This window comes from Stomoxys calcitrans, chromosome 1 (genome assembly GCF_963082655.1).
Source record: "Stomoxys calcitrans chromosome 1, idStoCalc2.1, whole genome shotgun sequence".
NCBI classification, from domain to species: Eukaryota; Metazoa; Arthropoda; class Insecta; order Diptera; family Muscidae; genus Stomoxys; species Stomoxys calcitrans.
Window position 1 is genome coordinate 234472766 of NC_081552.1, and position 25693 is coordinate 234498458.

The 25693-nt window shown below is 36.9% G+C and overlaps 1 protein-coding gene and 1 long non-coding RNA gene across 2 annotated transcripts in view; one reads left to right on the forward strand and one right to left on the reverse strand.

Moving 5' to 3' along the window:
* LOC106091485 (uncharacterized) overlaps nt 1-25693 on the forward strand; it is a 109441-nt gene that overhangs the window by 62519 nt on the left and 21229 nt on the right. The gene's annotated exons all lie outside the window — the stretch shown is intronic.
* Nucleotides 1-25693, reverse strand: part of LOC131997886 (uncharacterized) — a 124344-nt gene that overhangs the window by 54638 nt on the left and 44013 nt on the right. The gene's annotated exons all lie outside the window — the stretch shown is intronic.

Below are 25693 nucleotides of genomic sequence, written 5' to 3' on the forward strand. Positions count from 1 at the left end.
TCTATTTTTGAAGACTGTAGCGTGATTTCAACAGATAAACGGACAGACGGACGGACATGTCTAGATCGTCTTAGATTTTTACGCTGATCAAGAATATATATATAAATACTTTATAGGGTCGGAAATGGATATTTCGATGTGTCGAATATACCCCCACATTTCGGTGGTGGGTATAGAAACGAGAATTGCAATGCTACTGAAGCTATATCAGGTCATGGAACAATTCTGGTCATACTTGACTTGGATGTTGGAGATAATAATGTCGGATGAAAATTGCGCTCTCAAGAGGCTCAAGAAGTGCAAACGGAAGATCGGTTTACGTGGAAGCTATATCAGCTTTTGGACCGACTGAGGCTATACTCTACACGAATATTGAAAGTCAAAGGATAGTAATTGCGCGCTATAGAAGCTCAAGAATCTAATTGGGCGATCAGTTCATATGACAGCTATATCGGGTTTTAAACCTATTTTAACCTTGCTTGGTACGGCTGTTGGAGGTTAAAACTTGTGCGAAATTTCAATCAAATCGGGAGGTAACAGTAATTCATGTGGCAATAACATCAGGTTATGAACCCATGGCACAGTTGTTGAAATTCATAACATAACACCTCTTACTAAATGCCAGCCAAATCGGATAAGAATTGCGCCCCCTAGAGGCTCAAGAAGTCAAGAACCCATACAGGTTTATAAGGCAGCCATATAAACGCATGGACCGATGTAGCGCATTTACAATCCTAAATTTCACGCGCCAAGCTTCATTCCTTTGAAAGTTTGAGCGCTATCGACAGATGGACTGGACATCGCATCCATAAGAAAAGTTCATTATGAACTTTTTCCATAAGAAAAGTTCACTATCAACTTGTCTATAAGTAAAGTTCATTATGAACTTTTTCTATATGAAAAGTTCACTATGAACTTTTTCTATATAAAAAGTTCACTATGAACTTTTTCTATATGAAAAGTTCACTATGAACTTTTTCTATAAGAAAAGTTCATTATGAACTTTTTCTATAAGAAAAGTTCATTATGAACTTTTTCTATAAGAAAAGTTCATTATGAACTTTTTCTATAAGAAAAGTTCATTATGAACTTTTTTCTATAGGAAAAATTCATTATGAACTTTTTTTCTATAGGAAAAGTTCATTATGAACTTTTTTCTATAGGAAAAGTTCATTATGAACTTTTTTCTATAGGGAAAGTTCATTATGAACTTTTTTCTATAGGGAAAGTTAGTTATGAACCTTTTTCTATAGGAAAAGTTCATTATGAACTTTTTTCTATAGGAAAAGTTCATTATGAACTTTTTTCTATAGGAAAAGTTCATTATGAACTTTTTTCTATAGGAAAAATTCATTATGAACTTTTTTCTATAGGAAAAGTTCATTATGAACTTTTTTCTATAGGAAAAGTTCATTATGAACTTTTTTCTATAGGAAAAGTTCATTATGAACTTTTTTCTATAGGAAAAGTTCATTATGAACTTTTTTCTATAGGAAAAGTTCATTATGAACTTTTTTCTATAGGAAAAGTTCATTATGAACTTTTTTCTATAGGAAAAGTTCATTATGAACTTTTTTCATTCTGAACTTTTTCTATAAGAAAAGTTCATTATGAACTTTTTCTATAAGAAAAGTTCATTATGAACTTTTTCTATAAGAAAAGTTCATTATGAACTTTTTCTATAAGAAAAGTCCATTATGAACTTTTTCTATAAGAAAAGTTCATTATGAACTTTTTCTGTAAGAAAAGTTCATTATGAACTTTTTCTATAAGAAAAGTTCATTATGAACTTTTTCTATAAGAAAAGTTCATTATGAACTTTTTCTATAAGAAAAGTTCATTATGAACTTTTTCTATAAGAAAAGTTCATTATGAACTTTTTCTATAAGAAAAGTTCATTATGAACTTTTTCTATAAAAAAAGTTCATTATGAACTTTTTCTATAAGAAAAGTTTATTATGAACTTTCTCTATGAGAACGTTCATTATGACCTTTTTCTATAAGAAAAGTTCATTATGAAATTTTTCTATGAGAAAAGTTCATTATGAACTTTTTCTATAAGAAACTTTCATTATGAACTTTTTGTATAAGAAAAGCTCATTATGAACTTTTTCTATAAGAAACGTTCATTATGAACGTTTTCTATAAGAAAAGTTCATTATGAACTTTTTCTATAAGAAAAGTTCATTATGAACTTTTTCTATAGGAAAAGTTCATTATGAACTTTTTCTATAGGAAAAATTCATTATATATTATGAACTTTCTCTATGAAAACGTTCATTATGACCTTTTTCTATAAGAAAAGTTCATTATGAGATTTTTCTATAAGAAAAGTTCATTATGAACTTTTTCTATAAGAAAAGTTCATTATGAACTTTTTCTATAAGAAACTTTCATTATGAACTTTTTCTATAAGAAAAGCTCATTATGAACTTTTTCTATAAGAAACGTTCATTATGAACGTTTTCTATAAGAAAAGTTCATTATGAACGTTTTCTATAAGAAAAGTTCATTATGAACTTTTCTATAGGAAAAGTTCATTATGAACTTTTTCTATAGGAAAAGTTCATTATGAACTTTTTCTATAGGAAAAATTCATTATGAATGAATGAATCTTTCTTATAGAAAAAGTACATAATGAATCTTTCTTATAGAAAAAGTACATTATGAACTTTTTCTATAAGAAAAGTTATGAACTTTTTCTATCAGAAAAGTTCATTATGAACTTTTTCTATCAGAAAAGTTCATTTCTATAAGAAAAGTTCATTATGAACTTTTTCTATAAGAAAAAGTTCATTATGAACTTTTTCTATAAGAAACGTTCATTATGAACTTTTTCTATAAGAAAAGTTCATTATGAACTTTTTCTATAAGAAAAGTTCATTATGTACTTTTTCTATAAGAAAGATTCATTATGTACTTTTTCTATAAGAAAGATTCATTACGAAATTTTTCTATAAGAAAAGTTCATTATGAACTTTTTCTATGAGAAAAGTTCATTATGAATTTTTTCTATAAGAAAAGTTCATTATGAACTTTTTCTATAAGAAACGTTCATTATGAACTTTTTCTATAAGAAACGTTCATTATGAACTTTTTTATAAGAAAAAGTTCATTATGAACTTTTTCTATAAGAAAAGTTCATTATGAACTTTTTCTATAAGAAAAGTTCATTATGAACTTTTTCTATAAGAAAAGTTCATTATGAAATTTTTCTATAAGAAAAGTTCATTATGAACTTTTTCTATAAGAAAAGTTCATTATGAACTTTTTCTATAAGAAACGTTCATTATGAACTTTTTTCTATAAGAAAAGTTCATTATGAACTTTTTCTTTAAGAACACTTCATTATGAACTTTTCCTTTAAGAAAAGTTCATTATGAACTTTTTCTTTAAGAAAAGTTTATCATGAAATTTCATTATGAACTTTTTCTTTAAGAAAAGTTCATTTTGAACTTTTTTCTATAAGAAAACTTCATTATCAACTTTTTCTATAAAAAAAGTTAATTTTGCTATAAAAATTATTATATAAATGTTATTTGTCAGCAATTCTTGTTTCATTCTTGCTGATCTATGTTCTTATGAATTTCCTATTGAATGATTTCGTACGTGCCTTTTGAAAATACTTTTCCTTTCAATGGCCATACAATTGAAGCTTTACACAAAAAAAAAAAATGATGCAGACTCATGCTTCTAATGATGACAAACAAACAAGTTCTATTAGTAATTGTTTATTTGGCTTATTTCACAGTTAAATTAATTTAATTATAAGACATATTTAACGCTTATTTACGAAATATTGCTTTCATTAGGCATTGGGGTAAAGTCATGGAATGACTTGAAGGTCTTTTCAATGAAAATAAAAAAAAAACACCAAGAATTGGATCAAAGAATAAATGTGAGAAACTAAAAATCATTGAAGCTATAGTTGTACTCTTTGTGGGGGATGGGTGGGGGTATATGTAAGTCTTATTGAAGATTTGCTTGAGTAGTAATGAAATATTTTAAATTTTGTGGAAAAAATACAAATTTTTCAGCTAATTGTTATAAAATTTATTAGTTGGTCGCGGACATCATAGTTTTCAAATTTCATTATGACATCATTCTCTTCGTCATGGCAAATGAGTGGCGCTGATGCTGCAGCATTCCTAAAGTATTGACTTTATGGTTAAAATTAGTTTTCCAAAAATGAAATGGCAAGAAATGGTGGCCATTGACGGGCGTGAAAACAAGTGTCAGCTGGCCAGTTTTGGTTGACTGGCTCGCTAGCTGGGTGTTCTCATGGTGAAAGACTTTTTTTCATGGGTGGTATCCATACAAAGTACACATGCTATACGATGCTTTCTCATAGCCTTGTTAAACATTTCGAATTCTAATTTTATAACACAAAAGCAAAAAATTTAAGCTGCTATAACTTGCCTTTAAAGTAGAGCAAAGTGCACTATAAGTCAATTTTGGGTGATTTGTTGTGAATGAATGAATGACTCCCCTTTGAATTTAAATTTGTAGATTTTTTTTTTTTTTTGGTTTGTGATTGCTGATTTCCATGCCAAGTTGGTTGCTGCAGCAACTTGGTCTGATTAATAATGGTCTTCAAAATATATTTAAATACAAATTATAAGCCCATAATTTTTGATGGAAGTGTGCCCAGGAAAATGAAAAATTGCTGCAGTCTATTTTCTCGATGGATAATCCTCAAGGCTGAACCTAAGATTTGCATTGCCGTGGGAATTGTTTTTGTTTTTTGTTTTTTTTTAGAGGATTATGATTTATTTATTCAAATCCTATGACCAGCTTTGTGTGTGCTAAAGTTCTTATCACCGCGTTAGGCGACATCATTTGCTCATTAAATCTCTATACTAGACTAAACAAATCCAAGTGAGTCATAAAATGCGACGATAAGTCTGTCAAGAGTATAGCATCGCTGTCATGATGTCAATTATATGAAAGAATAACCTCAAAACAAATTCAAATTCTTTTTAACCCATAACAATTAATGGCGATAGGAGATTGGCCTATAAATTGAACTAAATAACAAAAATTGTTAATGGTGGTCGTTGCTTTGTTTTGCAACTGCACTTGAAAAAGTTGTGTTTCTAAGTGAGTTGAAAAGAAAACAAGTTCGGCCGGGCCGAATCTTATATACCCTCGGCCATTTATCGCATTTGTCGAGTTCTATGCGCGGTATCTCTTTTTAGACAAACAAAGAATATTGAACAAGAACTGTTATGCTATTGGAGCTATATCAAGTTATATTCCGATTCGGACCATAAATGAGTGCTGAACATTGCAGAAGTCATTGTGCAATATTTCAGTTCATTCGGATAAGAATTGCGCCTTGTAGGGTCTCAAGAAGCAAAATCGGGATATAGGTTTATATGAGAGCTGTATCAAGCTATTGACCGATTCAGACCATATTGGACACGTATGTTGAAGGTCATAAGAGAAGCCGTTGTACAAAATTTCAGCCAAATTGGGTGAGAATTGCGCCCTCTAGAGGTTCAAGAAGTCAAGATCCAGGAGCGGTTTATATGACAGCTATACCAGATTATGAACCGATTTAAGTCATACTTTGCACAGTTATTGAAAGTCATAACAAAACATCTCATGCAAAATTTCAGCCAAATCGAATCAGAATTGCGCCCTCTAGAGGCTCAAGAACTCAAGACCCAAGATCGGTTTATATGACAGTTATACCAGATTTTGAACCGATTTAAATCGTACTTACCGTAGTTGTTGGATGTGCTACCAAAACACTACGTGCAAAATTTCATTTAAATCGGACGAAAATTGCGCCCTCTAGAGGCTCAAGAAGTCAAGACCCAAGATCGGTTTATATGGCAGCTATATCAAAACATGGACCGATTTAAACCATACATAGTGTAGTTGTTGAAAGTTCTACCAAAACACGACATGCAAAATTCCAATTCAATCGGACGAGAATTGCGCCCTCTAGAGGCCCAAGAACTCAAGACCCAATATCGGTTCATATGGCAGCTATATCAGGTTTTGGACCGATTTAAACCATACTTAGCACAGTTGTTGGAAGTGCTACCAAAACACTAAGTGCAAAATTTCAGTTAAATCGGAAGAGAATTGCGCCCTCTAGAGGCTCAAGAACTCAAGACCCCAGATCGGTTTATATGGCAGCTAAATCAAAACATGGACCGATTTAAACCATACATAGTGTAGTTGTTGGAAGTGCTAACAAAACACTATGTGCAAAATTTCAATTAAATCGGACGAGAATTGCGCCCTCTAGAGGCTTAAGAACTCAAGACCCAACATCGGTTTATATTGCAGCTATATCAGGTTATGGACCGATTTGAACCATACATGGCACAGTTTTTGGACAACATAACAAAACACGTCGTGCAAAATTTCGTTCCAATCGGATAAGAATTGCGCCCTCTAGAGGCTCAAGAAGTCAAGACCCAAGATCGGTTCATATGGCAGCTATATCAAAACATGGACCGATATGGCCATTACAGTCCCAACTGACCTACACTAATAGGAAGTATTTGTGCAAAATTTCAAGCGGCTAGCTCTATTCCTTCGAAAGTTAGCGTGATTTCGAAAGACAGAAGGATAAGAATTGCGCCCTCTAGAGGGTCAAGAAGTCAAGATCCAAGATCGGTTTATATGGCAGCTATATCAAAACATGGACCGATATGATCCATTTACAATCCCAACCGACCTACACTAATAGGAAGTATTTGTGCAAAATTTCAAGCGGCTAGCTTTACTTCTTCGAAAGTTAGCGTGCTTTCGACAGACAGACGGACATGGCTAGATCGACATAAAATGTCACGACGATGGGGTCCCAGACGAATATTTCGAGTAATTACAAACAGAATGCCGAAATTAGTATACCCCCATCCTATGGTGAGGGTATAAAAATTGGCTTTAAAACACTATTTTTATGAAATTTTTCTAAAAAAAACAAAATTTCAATGAAATTTTTCTAGAAACAAAAATTTAGTAAAATTTTTTTCCAAAAACCAAATTTTAATGAATATTTCCCTAATGCAAATTTGCAAATTTTGCAAAAAATTTTGCAAATTTTTGCCCATGAACATTCCACTAAGGAACAGGGGCAAACTTCTCACATGTCAATGAGTGCAGTCTGATTCAAGTTTTAAGCTCAATGATAAGGGGCCTCCCTTTTATAGCTGAGTCCGAACGGCGTGGCGCAGTGCGACACCTTTTTGGAGAGAAGTTTTACATGGCATAGTACCTCACAAATGTTGCGAGCATTAGGAGAGGAAAACCACCGTTGAAAAATTTTTCTGGTCTCGCCAGGATTCGAACCTAGGCGTTCAGCGTCATAGGTGGACATGCTAACCTCTGCGCTACGGTGGCCTCTGTAATGACCAACATCTATTCTTTAAAAAAAAATTAAGCAAAGTATTGGGTTGCCCAAAAAGTAATTGCGGATTTTTTTAAAAGAAAGTAAATGCATTTTTAATAAAACTTAGAATGAACTTTAATCAAATATACTTTTTTTACACTTTTTTTCTAAAGCAAGCTAAAAGTAACAGCTGATAACTGACAGAAGAAAGAATGCAATTACAGAGTCACAAGCTGTGAAAAAATTTGTCAACGCCGACTATATGAAAAATCCGCAATTACTTTTTGGGCAACCCAATATTATTAAAAATTTCCTTTGAGTTAATATTTTAATGAAATATTCTCAAAAAAATATGTGTGTTACAAAAAGCTAAAGCCTGATAAAGCTCCCATATAAAACGATCTCACGATTTTATTTCTTGAGCCTCTATGGGACGCAATTCCTATACGAATTAAGTAAAATTTTGCACAATGACTTGTACTACTTCGAATCGGTCCACAACCTGGTATAGTTCCAATTGCTTTGCAATTCTTTTCCATTATCCTTTGTATGGCTATAAGAGATATCGGGCTATAAGATTTATCCTGACCGAAGTTGGCACTCTTTTACTTGCTTTTATAAAATTTCCTCTAAGGACAAAATTTTTAGAATATTTTCTTTAAAATTTTATAGTCAAAGATCTTCTTAGGACTACATTTCTATAAATTTTTTTAAAGACAAAATTTCTATGATGTTTTCTAAACATTTTTTTCGGCCATTGTAACCAAGCTATTCCTACTTTTGCTACATCATCATCATCATCCATTGCTTTAATTCCCTTCAAATATTTCTAAGAAAATCCTTAAGGCATTCTTCCATTCCTATGTAAGGATTGGAAAACCCTATTACAAAAACTCTCAACAACCTTGGCCTGTATGAAAGAATCAAGAACAAATTATTTATAAACAACCTTAATTGCAACATTTCGTGTATGCATAATTAACAAATCAAGCAAGAGAGTGTGGGTCATTCATTACTTTGGACTGACCAACTCTTTGCAACACGCATTCCAATTGTAAAAGGCGCTACATTTGTGTTGTTCGTCTTCAAACCTTTACACTTGCATGAGCATTTGCTTAGTACGCGAGACTTAGAATTTGTACAAGCACATGCACCCAACACCACTTGAGGCATCTGGGCAAATGAGCACAGTCACATTCGGTCTTAGACCTACTTATTTGACAAAAGAAAGAAAACTTCAAAGGAATCGGTAAGCAACAAACCGCATAGGCATAAATTATGTCGATTGTTTGTTGGCAGACAGCAAAGTTCTTCTGCTTTTGCTCAAACCGACTGACAGACTGCCTGACTAGCTGAATAAATGACTGACTGAGTTTATTTAATTGATGAACCTCGTACAAACCACCAAAATTACGCTGTATACTGAGCCAGTACTACTGACTATGATTGAACAAAAGTTCTTTTTGTATAGGAATGAATTAACAAACAACTAACTGCATAGAATTAATTTTAAACTAATTCGTATATATGTAAATGTATATGGGTATACGAATGTAATTGTGAGTTTGGTGTTGAGTATATAGGGTGCTGGCACAATGCGTAGCTTCATAGATAACCCAGCAAAATTAACAAAAAAAATTCAAAAGCAAATGTAAAATTTTAATAGTTAAAAAAATTTACTAACTATACAAATTTGTTGAACTGAAATTAAAGTTATAATACACTAAATTTTAGGATTTGTTAACTATAACTAAAGAATTTTATACCCTCCACCATAGGATGGGGGTATACTTATTTCGTCATTCTGCTTGTAACACCTCGAAATATGTGTATAAGACCCCTTAAAGTATTGGGTTGCCCAAAAAGTAATTGTGGATCTTTTTAAAAAAAGTAAATGCATTTTTAATAAAACTTAGAATGAACTTTAATCAAGTATACTTTTTTTACACTTTTTTTCTAAAGCAAGCTAAAACTAACAGCTGATAACTGACAGAAGAAGATTTGACTGGAATTTTGCACGTGGTGTTTTGGTATCACTTCCAACAACTGTGCTAGGTATAATTAAAATTGGTCCATGCTTTGATATAGCTGCCATATGAACCGATCTTGGGTCTTGAGTTCTTGAGCCTCTAGAGGGCGCAATGCACGTCCGATTCGACTGAAATTTTACACGTAGTGTTTTGGTATCACTTTCAACAGCTGTGTTAAGTATGATTCAAATCGGTCCGTGTTTTGATATAGCTGCCATATAAACCGATTTTGGGTCTTGACTTTTTGAGCCTCTAGAGGGCGCAATTCTCGTCCGATTTAACTGAAATTTTGTACGAAGTGTTTTGGTATCACTTCCAACAACTGTGCTAAGTATGATTTAAAACGGTTCATAATCTGGTATAGCTGTCATATAAACCGATCTGGGAACTTGACTTTTTGAGCCTCTATAGGGCGCAATTCTCGTCCGTGTTTTGTTATGACTTCCAATAACTGTGCGAAATATGGTGCAAATCGGTACATAACCTGATATAGCTGCCATATAAAGCGATCTGGGATATTGACTTCTTGAGCCTATAGATGGCGTAATTCTCATCCGATGTGGCTGAAATTTTGTACAACGGTTTTTCTCATGACCGTTAACATACATATCTTATATGGTCTGAATCGATCTATAGCTTGATACAGCTCCTATATAAACTATCTCCCGATTTTGCTTCTTGAGCCCCTACAAGGCGCAATTCTTATCCGAATAAAACTGAAATGTTACACAATGACTTCTACAATGTTCAACATTCACTTATGGTCCGAGACGGACTATAACTTGATATAGCTCGAATAGCAAAAAAGTTCATATTCAATATTTTTTGTTTGCCTTAAAAGAGGTACCGCGCACAGAACCCGACAAATGCTATTCATGGTGGAGGGTATATAAGACTCGGCCCGGCCGAACTTAGCACGCTCTTACTGGTTTAAACTCAATTAGAAGATTTGTTAAATTAAATGTACAAATGGCTTGGGTAGGGCTCCACAACAACACCGAGAGATGGCGTTCTGGAACATTTTAATGAGAAAATAGGGAAGAAATATATTTTTGACCCAACAGTCGGAAAATTTAGCTTACACGAAGAAACTTCGGATAATGAGCACTAGATTCCAACATCAAAGGATTCACACGGCCACGTGCCTGCCACACGATCGAATCACCAAAAACCAAATCATGCTGTAATTGATGGAAGGCATTCAACCAGCGAGTTAGATGTACAATCAATCCGAAGGGCGAATATAGATTCGGCAGATTACCTTGTTGCAGCAAAGGTTCGCACACCTCCTAGTGTGGCGAAAAACGTACTATCTGACACAGCACGAAAGCTAGACATCGGAAAGCTGCAAACACATCAAGTGACAATGGCATACTCCACTCGGCTGACTCAATTGCTTGAAGAAGGCATTCTCTATCCCGATTTCATTTCATTTCATTTCATTTATTTAACACCAAGCACAACAAGATTATATCTTATATTTTACTGTGCTGGTTCACAACAGTGCAGTTTCATCAATTAATTCCATTATAAACTATAACTTATAAAAAAATAAATAAATAATTTAATTATAACTTATACTACTAGACTACATACAATTTCTACTTATAATAATCATGTAGCTCCTTTTTGAATTCGATAGCATTGCTTATGAGTTGTATATATGATGGGAGGGTGTTCCAGAGACGAATACTGTTTACAATAAATTGCCTTTCAGTGATTTGAGATTCAAATCTAGGTTGAATCAGTTTGCGCCCTCGATTTGATCTAGCAAATTGTAGGTGTTTGTAAAGATAGTATACCAATGCAATGGCAAACCATTTTCTACTCCATGAAAAGAGCCGCAACATCCGTATTTGGGCACCAAAAGCCTCCCTCAAGGAATCCAGAATGTGTCATACAGAGCATTATTACAGATCTCAGTTTCTGGGTTCTCTATGTAGAGTCCCAGGCCCAATCTGTTCTCTAGCTTTGATCCATCTGTTTGGCATGATTGCCCAAATGGTAATACCAGAGTTCCGTCAATCCAAGAGTGTGCCGCTGGCAGCAGTACCTCGCACTCGACCTCAAGTGTCATCTCCGGTATCCGATCGGGAAACTCTTCTAATCCATCTGGATTTCCTATTGTCGCCTCGATTATACCACGATGATATGATCTACTCCAGTCCTCTATTCATTCTCCCATCGCTTTAAGTCTCATATCCACAGTGGCTGGCTCACACTAAATCTGTATATCAATGGGTCATATAACTAGAATAGTCCCCAGTGGGCATGGTTCTAATCGCTCCGCCTATGCCAACATGTTCTCTGAACCTTTTGTATTATCCTTACGTTGCACTTTTTCTCCATCGCAGTCCACCAAACTACTGAGGCGTAAGCAAGTATTGGTCTCATCACGCTCCTGTAGAGCCATTGGACTATCCCCGGATTCAGGCACCATTTCGGGCCTTCGGCCCATCTATATAGTGCCCAACATCCCTTCTCAGTACACTCCCGAATGTGACACTTCCAATTAAGTTTCCTGTCCAAGATCACTCCTAAGTATTTGACCTTGTCAGATTTCAAAATCGTTCTCGTGGTGCGTCAAAAAGGTCCACCTCTGTCTTCCTCGTGAATAGGCAGATTTCAGTCTATTTTGGGTTAACATTGAGACCCCTAGGCAAACCCAGTCGTATGCCATCGGAAAGAACTTTTCAGCCCTTCTGTATACCTTGTTCGAAACCTTGCCCCTTAGAAGCATTATAACATCGGGTTAAATCCCTCCTCAGTCAGCATCCGTAAAAAGTTATTTAGAATGGTCACCCATAGGAGCGGCGATAAAATGTCCCACTGTGGCGTGCCCTATGATACTTTCTCTTTTATATTTGTGGCATGGGTCCAAGAATTTTACCAACTGTTCCTTAGCATATGGTTTAATCAGTCTCTAAGGAGCTGGTCCCCCCGGTCACACATCAATATATGCCGCCAATGTGTACATCTTAGCATCGAAGGATTCTTCTATTTTATGCTAAACCCCCAGTAGAGCAGTTTTCACCAGCCTTCCCTTGATATAGGCATGCTGTTTGTATGCAAGCAGTTCGCTGGATATCCTACTCTTTATCATGATATCCACAATGCGTTCCATGGTTTTGAATACAAAGGACGTAAGGCTTATAGGTCTGTAGGCCTTTGATGTTGCACAACTTGCCTTGCCGGGCTTGGATATAAATACCACCCTTGCTTCCTGCCAGGCTTTCGGAGTATGTGCAAGTGCTAGATATGCTGTAAAAATAGTGACCAGATGGGAGCGCCGGATAGTCGGCCTCCTTCTGTAGTAACGATTTGAACTTAATATTAAGGAATTTTTCCTAAATTGTAGTACGTCAATATTTTACTTGATATTACGCAAAAATTTTCCAGGTGTTTTCCAACAGAATGACACAACTAGTCTTCTATCCCATTCTATGCTGGTTGAGTATAACAGAAGCCTTAGGTACTCTTACCCAAAACTTTTGCTGGGTTTACCTTTGGTAAGGCGTTACACTTACAAAATTAGCAACTATGTCAACTGATTAACATAAAGTCAACAAAGTGTTAGAAAAGCAATTACTGTGGCCAAATGAAATCAACGTTTGTAAGTTGGAAACGTAATTTTGCGTTACTATAACCCATAAATTATTGCTTCGCTACATATTGGCAAAGATATACATCTAAGTGTTGAAAATACGAGTAGCTATTCTGCCTGTATGCTTGGCTGTTATTTAGAAGAAGGATAAAATAAGTGAAAAGGCGTTAAGTTCGGCCGGACCGAACATTAGATACCCACCACTTCGGGTATATACGTAAACCACCATTCATCAAATCCGGTGAAAAAATCATAATTTATGCCCCCATAGCAGCTATATCGATATATGTTCCGATTTGGACCAAATACTAATAAGTACAAGTCATTGATCAATTGTGTATAACAAAATATTGGCCCTTTTAGTAGCCATATCCAAATATAGACCGATCTGAACAATATATGACACGGATGTCGAAAAGCCTAACATAAGTCACTGTATCAAATTTCTGTGAAATCGGATTAAAAATGCGCCTTCTATGGGACCAAGATTTTAAATCAAGATATCGGTCTATATGGCAGCTACAAATCCGGACCGATCTGTGCCATATTGAAGAAGTATGTCGAGGGGCTTAACATAACTCACTGTCCCAAATTTCGGCGACATCGGACAATAAATGCGCTTTTAATGGGACCAAGACTTTAAATCAAGATATCGGTCTATATGGCAGCTATATCCAAATCTGGACCGATCTGTGCCATATTACAGAAGTATGTCGAAGGGCTTAACGTAACTCACTGTCCCAAATTTCGGTGAAATCGGACTAACAATGTGCCTTTTATGGGCCCAAAACTTTATATCGAGAGATCGGTCTATATGGCAGCTATATCAAAATCTGAGCCGATTTCGGCCAAATTGCAGAGGTATGTCGAGGGACTTAACTTAACTCACTGTCCCAAATTTCGGCGCAATCGGACAATAAATGCGCCTTTCATGGGTCTAAAACCTTAAATTAAGAGATTGGTCTATATGGCAGCTATATCCAAATCTGGACCGATCTGAGCCAAATTGAAGAAGAACGTCGAAGGGCCCAACACAACCCACTGTCCCACATTTCAGGGAGATCGGACAATAAAAACGCCTTTTATGGGCTCAAAAACTTAAATCGGGACATCGGTTTATATGACAGCTATATCCAAATCTGGACCGATCTGTGCCATATTACAGAAGTATGTCGAAGGGCTTAACGTAACTCATTGTCCCAAATTTCGGCGAAATCGGACTCTCAATGTGCCTTTTATGGGCCTAAAACTTTATATCGAGAGATCGGTCTATATGGCAGCTATATCAAAATCTGAGCCGATTTCGGCCAAATTGCAGAGGTATGTCGAGGGACTTAACTTAACTCACTGTCTCAAATTACAGCGACATCGGGCAATAAATGCGCCTTTTATGGGCTCAAAACCTTAAATCGTGAGATCGGTCTATATGGCAGATATATATAAATCTGGACCGATCTGGGTCAAATTGAAGTGGGATGTCGACTGGCCTAACACAACTCACTGTCCTAAATTTCATCAAAAGCGGATAATAAATGTGGCTTTTATGGACCTAACACTCTAAATCGGCGGATCGATATATACGGCGACTATATCAAGATATAGTCCGATATAGCCCATCTTCGAACTTAACCTGCTTATGGACAAAAAAAGAGTCTGTGCAAAGTTTCACTCAATATCTCTTTTTTTAAAGACTGTAGCGTGATTTCAACAGACAGACGGACGGACATGGCTAGATCGTCTTAGATTTTTACGCTGATCAAGAATATATATACTTTGCCAGCCGAACCGGGCCCGCTCCGCTGCGCCTTCTTTAACTATCTAATATCTTTTTAAGGTGGGGCCACTTCGCCCTGAATGCGGATATCCAATTGGAGCCATTGTAGCCTATGACGCTGAACGCGTTCGAATCCTGGCGAGAACATCGGCAAAGCGGAATCGGAAAGCACTCATTGATTTGTGAGAATTTGCCCATTCTCGGTTCCTGGTGGTAAAGTTCTTCCCTAGGGTAATGTTTTCATTAGGCGAGGGATGGCACCTCAGACATTTCGACTCAACTATGGATATCAAATTCGTACTGCACTTCCAAATCACTTTAATTTTGACACCATATTACAATGAGCGGTAAATTTAAACCGTTTGGAGGGTGTTTTGGGGCTGGGGCGGCCACCAGAACTTTGCACTGAAAATAGATATCAAATTCGTTCTTTATTCCCAACGAAAATGAAATTCAGTTTAGGGGCGCGTTAGGGTGTACCCCAAAACATTTGGCTCCAAATCTGGATATCAAATTCGTTTTCTACTCTCAAATACCTTTCATTTCAGTCCCATATTGTCATAATGGGTCAAATAACCCATTTGACGTATCTTTAGGAAGAAAAACCTAGACTTGAACGCAAATTCGTAATCTACACCCTAATACCTTTCATTTGAGTCCCATATAGCCTTGGTCGGCTAATATGCCCATTTGGGGGTATTTGGGGGTGGGCAACCTCCTTCATAATCAACTGCCTAAAAGTTTTCATTTGAGTCCCATATTGACATGAACATCGAATATATTTAACCATATTCGTATTCTACTCTCCAATACCCGATCGGTCCACTTTTGAATTTAAATTGTGTTTTTGGCATAAGGGGAGGGTCCGCTCCCCTACCGATATTGAAAAATTATATAGCCTATCTTTCCTTCCGGACCAACCTACACAATGTGCGAAAATTTCGAGAAAATCAGTTCTGCCGTTTTTCAGTCCATACGGAAAAAACAAACCGAATCCCATATATCCGTGATTGGCTAATGTGCCCATTTTGGGCGTTTTGTGGGGTGGGGCGACCCCCTATAATTCGACATGAATTTGTATGCCAGATTTATTATCTACTCCCGCATACTTTTCATTTGATACTCATATTGCTCTTATCGGTCCACTTTTGATTTTGACTGCTGTCTTTGGGGTAACGGTGGAGGGTCCGCCCCCTCCGTTATCAATAAATTATAAAACCTATTCCGACTTCCTGACCATATTCGTAATCTACTCCCGAATACCTTTCATTCGAGTCCCATATTGTCATGATCATTTAGACCGTACTAGATACAGTTGTTGGAAGTCATGACGGAACACCGCATACAAAATTTCACCCAAATCGTACAAAAATGCGGCTTCCAGGGGCTCAAGAAGTCAAATAGGGAGATCGGTTTATATGGAAGCTATGTCAGTTTATATATACAGATTTGGACCGTACTTGGCACAGTTGCTAGAAGTCGTAACAGAACACTTTGTGCATAATTTCAGCCAAATCGGAAAAAAATTGTGGCTTCCAGGGGCTCAAGAAGTCAATTTGGGAGATCGGTTTATATGGGAGCTATATCTTAATCTAAACCAATATGACTCAATTCCAATCCCCAACGACCTACAACGATATTAAGTATCTGTGCCAAATTTCAAGCGGCTAGCTTTACGCGTTCGACCTCTATGGAGATTTTGTCAGACGGACGGACGGACATGGCTAGATCAACTCAGAATGTCGAGACGATCATGAATATCTATACTGTATGGGGTCTTGGACGAATACTTTGGGGTGTTACAAATGGATTAGTATACCCCTATCCTATGGTGATGGCTATACATATAGCCATAGGGAAAGCAATTTATTTGAAATTTTACGATAATTTTCTAAGAACCTTAATAATGAAATTCAAAGCTACGCAAATTTTCAGGGCACTAAGAAAGATTTGTATGGGTTGCCCAAAAAGTAATTGCGGATTTTTCATATAGTCGGCGTTGGCAGATTTTTTCACAGCTTGTGACTCTGTAATTGCATTCTTTCTTCTGTCAGTTATCAGCTGTTACTTTTAGCTTGCTTTAGAAAAAAAGTGTAAAAAAAAGTATATTTGATTAAAGTTCATTCTAAGTTTTATTAAAAATGCATTTACTTTCTTTTAGAAAATCCACAACTACTTTTTGGGCAACCCAATATATACTCACTGACTTAACTCAAACATTTCAAATGTGATTGTTTCAGTTTAAGCCACACTATAACCGGTTCCGGCTTTACCATGTGAGAGAGTTAAATGACTGAAACTGTTTTTTAGCGCATAAGATAAGGTATGAATGGATGGATGCGGAGGATATGACATCACTATAGTGATGTCATATTCAAGCAAGCCAAGCCAAACAAACAAAACAACAACAAACAATACCAGTGGAACAACTACCCATTAACAAGCGCTCCAAGATCACTAGAAATTAAACAGAGCAAATCATATTCGTAACAAATAAAATAGCAATTACGCATAGAATAAAAAAAACGCGATTTTCATATACAAATTCGTCATTGATGGCAAAGGCTGGAAAGTTGTCTTGCCAGTCAGCCAGCCTGCCGCTCAAGCAGGCAGCCATGCTGCCTCACTAGATGTTAGTTTGGGTATGATTAAAACGCCCCATAATAAAGCCTTCAAAAGCGAAGCATCAGCAAAAAACCAGAGATGTAAATGATCTTCTTCAGTGTAGACATATTCAAGTGGGAATTTTTGCGGCATTCAACATCAGCAAATAATAGACACAATCAGCACCAAAGCAAGTCTTGGAATTGGCGGCTGATATCGAAAGACGGTGATGCGAATGATAATTGTGTTTGTGGGTGGATATTATGTTCTAGTCATCTCGATAGATTCTCAGTTTCCAACTACTTTTTTGTATGTCTTGTCTTTGTATTGACAAAGAATAGTTATTGCGTGTTATTGCCGATGATCTCTACCCAACAGCACACGGACAGCAATTGTAATAAATCTCTAGACGAACGATGATAGGTTTCATTCCTTGGTTTTATTCGATTGTAGTTAATTTAAAATTTATTGAAACTGAAAGCGATCCGAGTACTTCAGGGGCAAGCTTGTGGAGAATGGAATTGAATATTGAAGATTTGCTACAACAGTACCCTATAGTGGGTGGAAACTTTTTTTTTTGGGTAGGAGACTGGCGTCGTCTACCGTAGCTTGTTGTAGGCTCATGTTATTGAAGGCAGATTTTGACTGGAATATTTTTAAGGCATAAATAAGTATGTGTGCACTCAGAGAAACTTTTTTGTGAAAATAGCAAAAATGTTTGCTGTTACAGCAGAATGTCTGTTGAAAATGGAACAGCAAACTTGTTCTGCTGTTTTTATTGGTGAAAAGTTTAAAAAAACTCAAAAATTTCATAAATAATTCAAAGCTTTAAAAATTTCGTCTTATTTTTCAGTTTTTTAAGAATAGAATGTATTTTTTCACATTTTTAACTATTTTTTAATTTTTGAGCGATCTCAAATAACAGCAGACAAAATAAATACCACTATTATATTTATGCTTTTAAACAAAAAATTAGCAACTTAAATTGAAAAATCTCTGTTATGAAAATATAGCAAATACCTCAATTTGTTGCTTAGAAGTTCAAATGTTTTGTATGAATACATTCAAAAGTTAAAAATTTTTAATTTAATATCAACAGACAGTGTTGGCTGATATCAGCAGACTAATTTCTCTGGGTGTGGCTGTGACTTTGAATGGCTGGTTTTGAACCAGGGCTACCGTGTCGAGCACTTTTAACTCGACTTCGACTCCGTGAAGATTAGTCAACTCGCACTCCTGAATTGAATTCAAGCACTCAATTTTTTTAAATTTTTTAAATTAAACAAGTAAAAGCGTGCTAAGTTCGGCCGGGCCGAATCTTATATACCCTCCACCATGGATCGCATTTGTCGAGTTCTTTTCCCGGCATCTCTTCTTAGGCAAAAAAGGATATAAGAAAAGAGTTGCTCTGCTATTAAAACGATATCAAGATATGGTCCGGTTCGGACCACAATTAAATTATATGTTGGAGACCTGTGTAAAATTTCAGCCAATTCGTATAAGAATTGTGCCCATTGGGGCTCACGAAGTAAAATAGAGAGAACGATTTATATGGGATCTGTATCGGGCTACAGACCGATGCAGACCATAATAAACACGTTTGTTGAAGGTCACGAGAGGATCCATCGTACAAAATTTCAGGCATATCGGATAATAATTGCGACCTCGAGGGGTCAAGAAGTCAATATCCCAGATCGGTTTATATGGCAGCTATATCAGGTTATGAACCGATTTGAACCTTATTTGACACAGTTGTTGAAAGTAAAAATAAAATACGTCATGCAAAATTTCAGCCAAATCGGATAGGAATTGCGCCCTCTAGAAGCTCAAGAATTCAAATCCCCAGATCTGTTTATATGGCAGCTATATCAGGTTATGGACCGATTTAAACCATACTTAGCACAGTTGTTGGGTATCATAGCAAAACAAGTCGTGCGAAATTCCATTCCAATCGGAAAAGAATTGCGCCCTCTAGAGGCTCAAGAAGTCAAGACCCAAGATCGGTTTATATGGCAGCTATATCAGGTTATGGACCGATTTGAACCATACTTGGCACAGTTGTTGGATATCATAACAAAACACGTCGTGCAAAATTTCATTTCAATCGGATAAGAATTGAGCACTCTAGAGGCTCAAGAAGTCAAGACCCAAGATCGGTTTATATGGCAGCTATATCAGGTTATGAACCGATTTGAACCATACTTGGCACAGTTGTTGGATATCATAACAAAACATGTCGTGCAAAATTTCATTCTGATCGGATAAGAATTGCGCACGCTAGAGGCTCAAGAAGTCAAGACCCAAGATCGGTTTATATGGCAGCTATATCAGGTTATGGACCGATTTGAATCATACTTGGCACAGTTGTTGGATATTATAACAAAACACGTCGTGCAAAATTTCATTCCAATCCGATAAGAATTGCGCAATCTAGAGGATCAAGAAGTCAAGACCCAAGATCGGTTTACATGGCAGCTATATCAAAACATGGACCGATATGGCCCATTTACAATACCAACCGACCTACACTAATAAGAAGTATTTGTGCAAAATTTCAAGCGGCTAGCTTTACTCCTTCGGAAGTTAGCGTGCTTTCGACAGACAGACGGACGGACGGACGGACGGACGGACGGACGGACGGACAGACGGACGGACATGGCTAGATCGACATAAAATTTCACGACGATCAAGAATATATATACTTTATGGGGTCTCAGACGAATATTTCGAGTAGTTACAAACAGAATGACGAAATTAGTATACCCCCCATCTTATGGTGGAGGGTATAAAAAAAAAGCAAGTAAGAGCGTGCTAAGTTCGGCCGAGCCGAATCTTACATACCCTCCACCATGGATCGCATTTGACGAGTTCTTTGCGCGGTATCTCTTTTTAGACAAACTAAGGAAAAAAGAAAATAATTGTTATGCTAATTGAATTGAGTATTGGAGATCATAGTAGAAGTCTGTTCAGCGAAATCGAATAACAATTGGGTCTTTTAGGGACTCAAAAAGTAAAATAGGGAGATCGGTTTATAGGGGAGCTGTATCAGGCTGAAGACCGATTCAGACCATATTTGACACGTATGTTGAAGGTCATGGAAGAAGCCGTTGTACAAAATTTCAGCTAAATCGGATAATATGGGTTGCCCAAAAAGTAATTGCGGTTTTTTTAAAAGAAAGTTAATGCATTTTTAATAAAACTTAGAATGAACTTTAATCAAATATACCTTTTTAACACTTTTTTTCTAAAGCAAACTAAAAGTTACAGCTGATAACTGACAGAAGAAAGAATGCAATTACAGAGTCACAAGCTGTGAAAAAATTTGTCAACGCCGACTATGTGAAAAATCCGCAATTACTTTTTGGGCAACCCAATAATTAGGCCCTCTTGAAGCTCAAGAAGACAAGATGTCAAATCGGTTTATATGACAGCTATGTCAGGTTATGGACCGATTTAAACCATATTTGGCACAGTTGTTGGAAGTCATAACAAAACACCTCATGCAAAATTTCAGCCAAATCGGTTACGAATTGCGTCCTCTAATGGGTCAAGAAGTCAAGATCCAAGCTCGATTTATATGGCAGCTATATCAGGTTATGTACCGATTTACACCGTACTCGGCACAGTTGTTGGACGTCATAACGTAACAACGCATTGAAAATTTCAGCTAAATCGCTTAGGAATTGCGCAATCTAGAGGCTCAAGAAGTCAAGACCCCAGATAGGTTTATATGACAGCTATGTCAGGTTATGGACCGATTTAAACCATTATTGGCACAGTTGTTAGAAATTGTAACAAAACATCTCATGCAAAATTTCAACCAAATCGGATAAGAATTGCGTCCTCTAGAGGCTCTATAAGTCAAGACCCAAGATCGGTTTATATGGCAGCTATATCAAAACATGGACCGATTTGAACCATACTTAGCGCAATTGTTGGAAGTGATACCAAAACACCACGTGCAAAATTTCAGTGAAATCGGACAAGAATTGCGCCCTCTAGAGGCTCAAGAAATCAAGACCCAAGATCGATTTATATGGCAGCTATATCAAAACTTGGACCCTGCACCTCCACTGTGGTACAGGGTATTATAACTTAGAGAACTTGTTTGCAATACCCAGAAGGAAGAAAAATAGACCCATTGATAAGTATGCCGATCGACTCATAATCACTTTCTGATTCGATTTTCTGTCTGTCCATGCTAATTTGTGTTCAAACTACAAGTCGCAATTTGAATCCGATCGTCTTCAAATTTGGTACATGCATGTTTTTCGGCTTAGAGACGAAGCCTATTGAAATTGGAAAAGAATCGGTTCAGATTTGGATATAGCTCCCATATATATATTCGTTATGTTCGTTCGATTTGCATTAATAATGCAATAAAGTGCTGAACCGATACTCTCAAAATTTGGCAGGAGGGATTTATTATGACTCTCAATATTACTGGTGAATGTCATAAAATTCAGTTCAGATTTAGATATAGTCGCCCTCGATGTCTACTACCATATCTAAGAAGTTTGATCAAAATCGGTTCATATTTAGATGTAGCTCCCATATATATAAATATATATACTAGCTGGACAGGGCCCGTTCCGCTGCGCCTCTTTCACTCTCTTATTTTATTTGTGCCCAATACCGGCACGGTCAGGAAAAGCGCCTGTTTGAGGATGCTAGTACGGCCATTCAGATATTTCGACCCAATATGGATATCATATAGGTGCTCTAATGCCAATTTAAGGTGGTACCCCATGTATAAGATCCGTGCTCTAGTCTCAAATACCTTTCATTCCATTGCCATTGCCGCGCTAGACATCCCACCTTAAATATGTATACCTAATTTCTGTTTTTGAACTATAAACGTACTAACTACACGTCCTATTGGAGGGTATTGAGTGGGTGGGCCGTTCCCAGACTCTCCCAAGAACTCCCAAAGACCTTTCATTTGATACCCATTTTGTGACGTTCGACATTAATTTAGGGGTTTGGGGGCTGGGGAGGCCCCTCATACACCTTGGATCAAATTCTTCTAACAGATGTGTACTCAACTTCCAAACACCTTACAATTGATATCCATATTGTCCCAAATGGTAAATAAGCCCTGCTGGGGGGTTGCGGGGGTGGGAGGCGCCCAGACTATATCCCAAATATGTATATCAGATTCGTAGTCAACTCCCAAAGACCTTTCATTTGATACCCATTTTGTGACGTTGGACATTAATTTAGGGGTTTGGGGGCTGGGGAGGCCCCTTAGACACCTTGGACCAAATTCTTATAACAGATGTATACTCAACTTTTAAACACCTTACATTTGATATCCATATTGTTCAAAATGGTAAATAAGCCCTGCTGGGGGGTTGTGGGGGGTGGGGAGGCGCCTCACATACCAAGAAACAAATTTTTGTATCAGAATCTTACTCTACTTTTAAATACCCTTCATTTGATATCCAAATTGTCCCAATTGGTAAAAATTCCCTGCGGGAGCGGGGAGGGGGGGAGGCCCCTTAGATACCAAGGAATAAATTTTTATATCAGATTTTTACCCTTCTTTTAAATACCTTTCATGTGTTTTGGGAGTGGGAGACGCCCCGAACGTACTCTACTATTAAATACCTTTCATTTGATACCCATATTGTCTCAATCGGTGAACATGTCCGTCCGGGTGGATTTTGGGATAGGGCGTCCCCCCAGGTTATGTGGCACAAAAATTTTAAACCAATTTCATGTTTTTGAGGTACCATAAGATGGCATAAAAAATTTCGCTTAAATCGGTGCACGCATTTGCGAGATCTGACGTTTTTGAAAATTGGGGCATGGGAGAGGGAGAGGGTCTGAAAACATCCGCCGAGGTCCATAATAAATTGGTTCAGAATTATATTGGGTTGCCCAAAAAGTAATTGCGGATTTTTCATATAGTCGGCGTTGACAAATTTTTTCACAGCTTGTGACTCTGTAATTGCATTCTTTCTTCTGTCAGTTATCAGCTGTTACTTTTAGCTTGCTTTAGAAAAAATGTGTAAAAAACGTATATTTGATTAAAGTTCATTCTAAGTCTTAATAAAAATGCATTTACTTTCTTTTAAAAAATCCGCAATTACTTTTTGGGCAACCCAATATATAGCTCCCATTTTGTACCTATGGGATAAGTGTAGGGTATTATAAAGCCGGCACCGCCCGAATTTTTCCTTTCCTTACTGGTTTTATTTTAAATTATTTATTATTATTTTTCATTTTACTGTTTTTCAACTCTCTCTCCTACTGTAGGGTATTTTTAGAATTTTTTCAATACCTAACCAAAAGTAGATCGCAATTGAATTTGATCATTTGCTACAATGCCAAAAGGGACCTATGCAATCAGCGACTTAACGCAATGATTTTTTAAAGTCATAATGGGTTCAATTTCAAAGTTAACGATTTACATTGAATCTGTCTGTCATTTGCTGGACTGCTGGGTAGATGGGGCTGCTAGCCTACCTCGTAGCTCTGCGTGTGTGTGTGGGTTTTGCCATATTGCTGGCGATTAACTTCATCTGCATGTGCCCTCAGTCACACTCATCGAATGACAAGAAACGAGTGTGAAGTTGTTGTCGTTGGCCGGCAGGGGCGGAATTTAAGAGTTGTTTCACAACAAGGCCTCATGCGTTCAAAAGAGGCCTTAGTTTGAAATAACTCTTAAGTTCTGCAACTGCGGGTCAACAACTCCACACTCATTTCTTGTCATTCCGCCTCAAATGGTTCATCCGCTTAGTTCAATTTTGGCTGGTATCCAACATTTTAGCTGGTATGTTGTCTTCCAATGCGTCAATTGAAGCGGGCTTGTCTGTATATACATGAGCTTTAACATAGCCCCCCCAAAAAAATAGTATAAAGGCGTTAAATCGAACGATCTAGGCGGCCAATTGAACGGCCCGAATGTGAAATAAAATGTTCACCGAATTCGCCTCTCAATAAATTCATTGTTACGCGTGCTGTGTGACATGTGGCATCGCTTTGTTAAAACCACATATCATGCAAGTCAAGCACTTGCATTTTGGGCAAAAAAAAGTTGGATACTATCTCACGGTAGCGCTCGCCATTCACACCTACGTTACGATTCGCATCACCTTTGAAGAAGTACGGTCCAATAATGCCACCAGCCCATAAACCGCACCAAACTGTGACATTTTTGTGGATGCATTGGTAACTCTTGCTTTTGGCTGATCTTCACTCCTACATCAATAATTCTGCTTATCTACGTACCCATTGAGATTGAACAAGTAAAAGTGTGCTAAGTTCGGCCGGGCCGAATCTTATATACCCTCCACCATGGATCGCATTTGTCGAGTTCTTTTCCCGGCATCTCTTTTTAGGCAAAAAAATGATATAAGAAAAGATTTGCTCTGCCATTAGAGCGATATCAAGATAAAGTCCGGTTTGGACCACAATTAAATTATATGTTGGAGACCTGTGTAAAATGTCAGCCAATTCGAATAAGAATTGCGCCCTTTGTGGCCTCAAGAAGTAAAATAGAGAGATCGATTTATATGGGAGCTGTATCGGGCCATAGACCGATTCAGACCATAATAAACACGTATGTTAATGGTCATGAGAGAATCCGTCGGCAAATCGGATAATAATTGCGACCTCTAGAGGCTCAAGAAGTCAAGATCCCAGATCTGTTTATATGACAGCTATATCAGGTTATGAACCTATTTGAACCATACTTGGCACAGTTGTTAGATATCATAACAAAATACTACGTGCCAAAATTCATTCAAATTGGATAAGAATTGCGCCCTCCAGAGGCTCAACAAGTCAAGTCCCCAGATCTGTTTATATGACAGCTATATCAGGTTATGAACCGATTTAAACCATACTTGGCACAGTTGTTAGATATCATAACAAAATACTACGTGCCAAAATTCATTCAAATTGGATAAGAATTGCGCCCTCCAGAGGCTCAAAAAGTCAAGACCCCAGATCGGTTTATATTGCAGCTATATCCGGTTATAAACCGATTTGAACCATACTTGGCACAGTTGTTGAATATCATAATAAAACACGTCGTGCAAAATTTCATCCCAATCGGATAAGAATTGCGCACTCTAGAGGCTCAAGAAGTCAAGACCCAAGATAGATTTATATGGCAGAATTATCAGGTTATAAACCGATTTGAACCATACTTGGCACAGTTGTTGGATATCATAATAAAACACGTCGTGCAAAATTTCATCACAATCGGATAAGAATTGCCCACTCTAGAGGCTCAAGAAGTCAAGACCCAAGATCGATTTATATGGCAGCTATATCAGGTTATAAACCGATTTGAACCATACTTGGCACAGTTGTTGAAT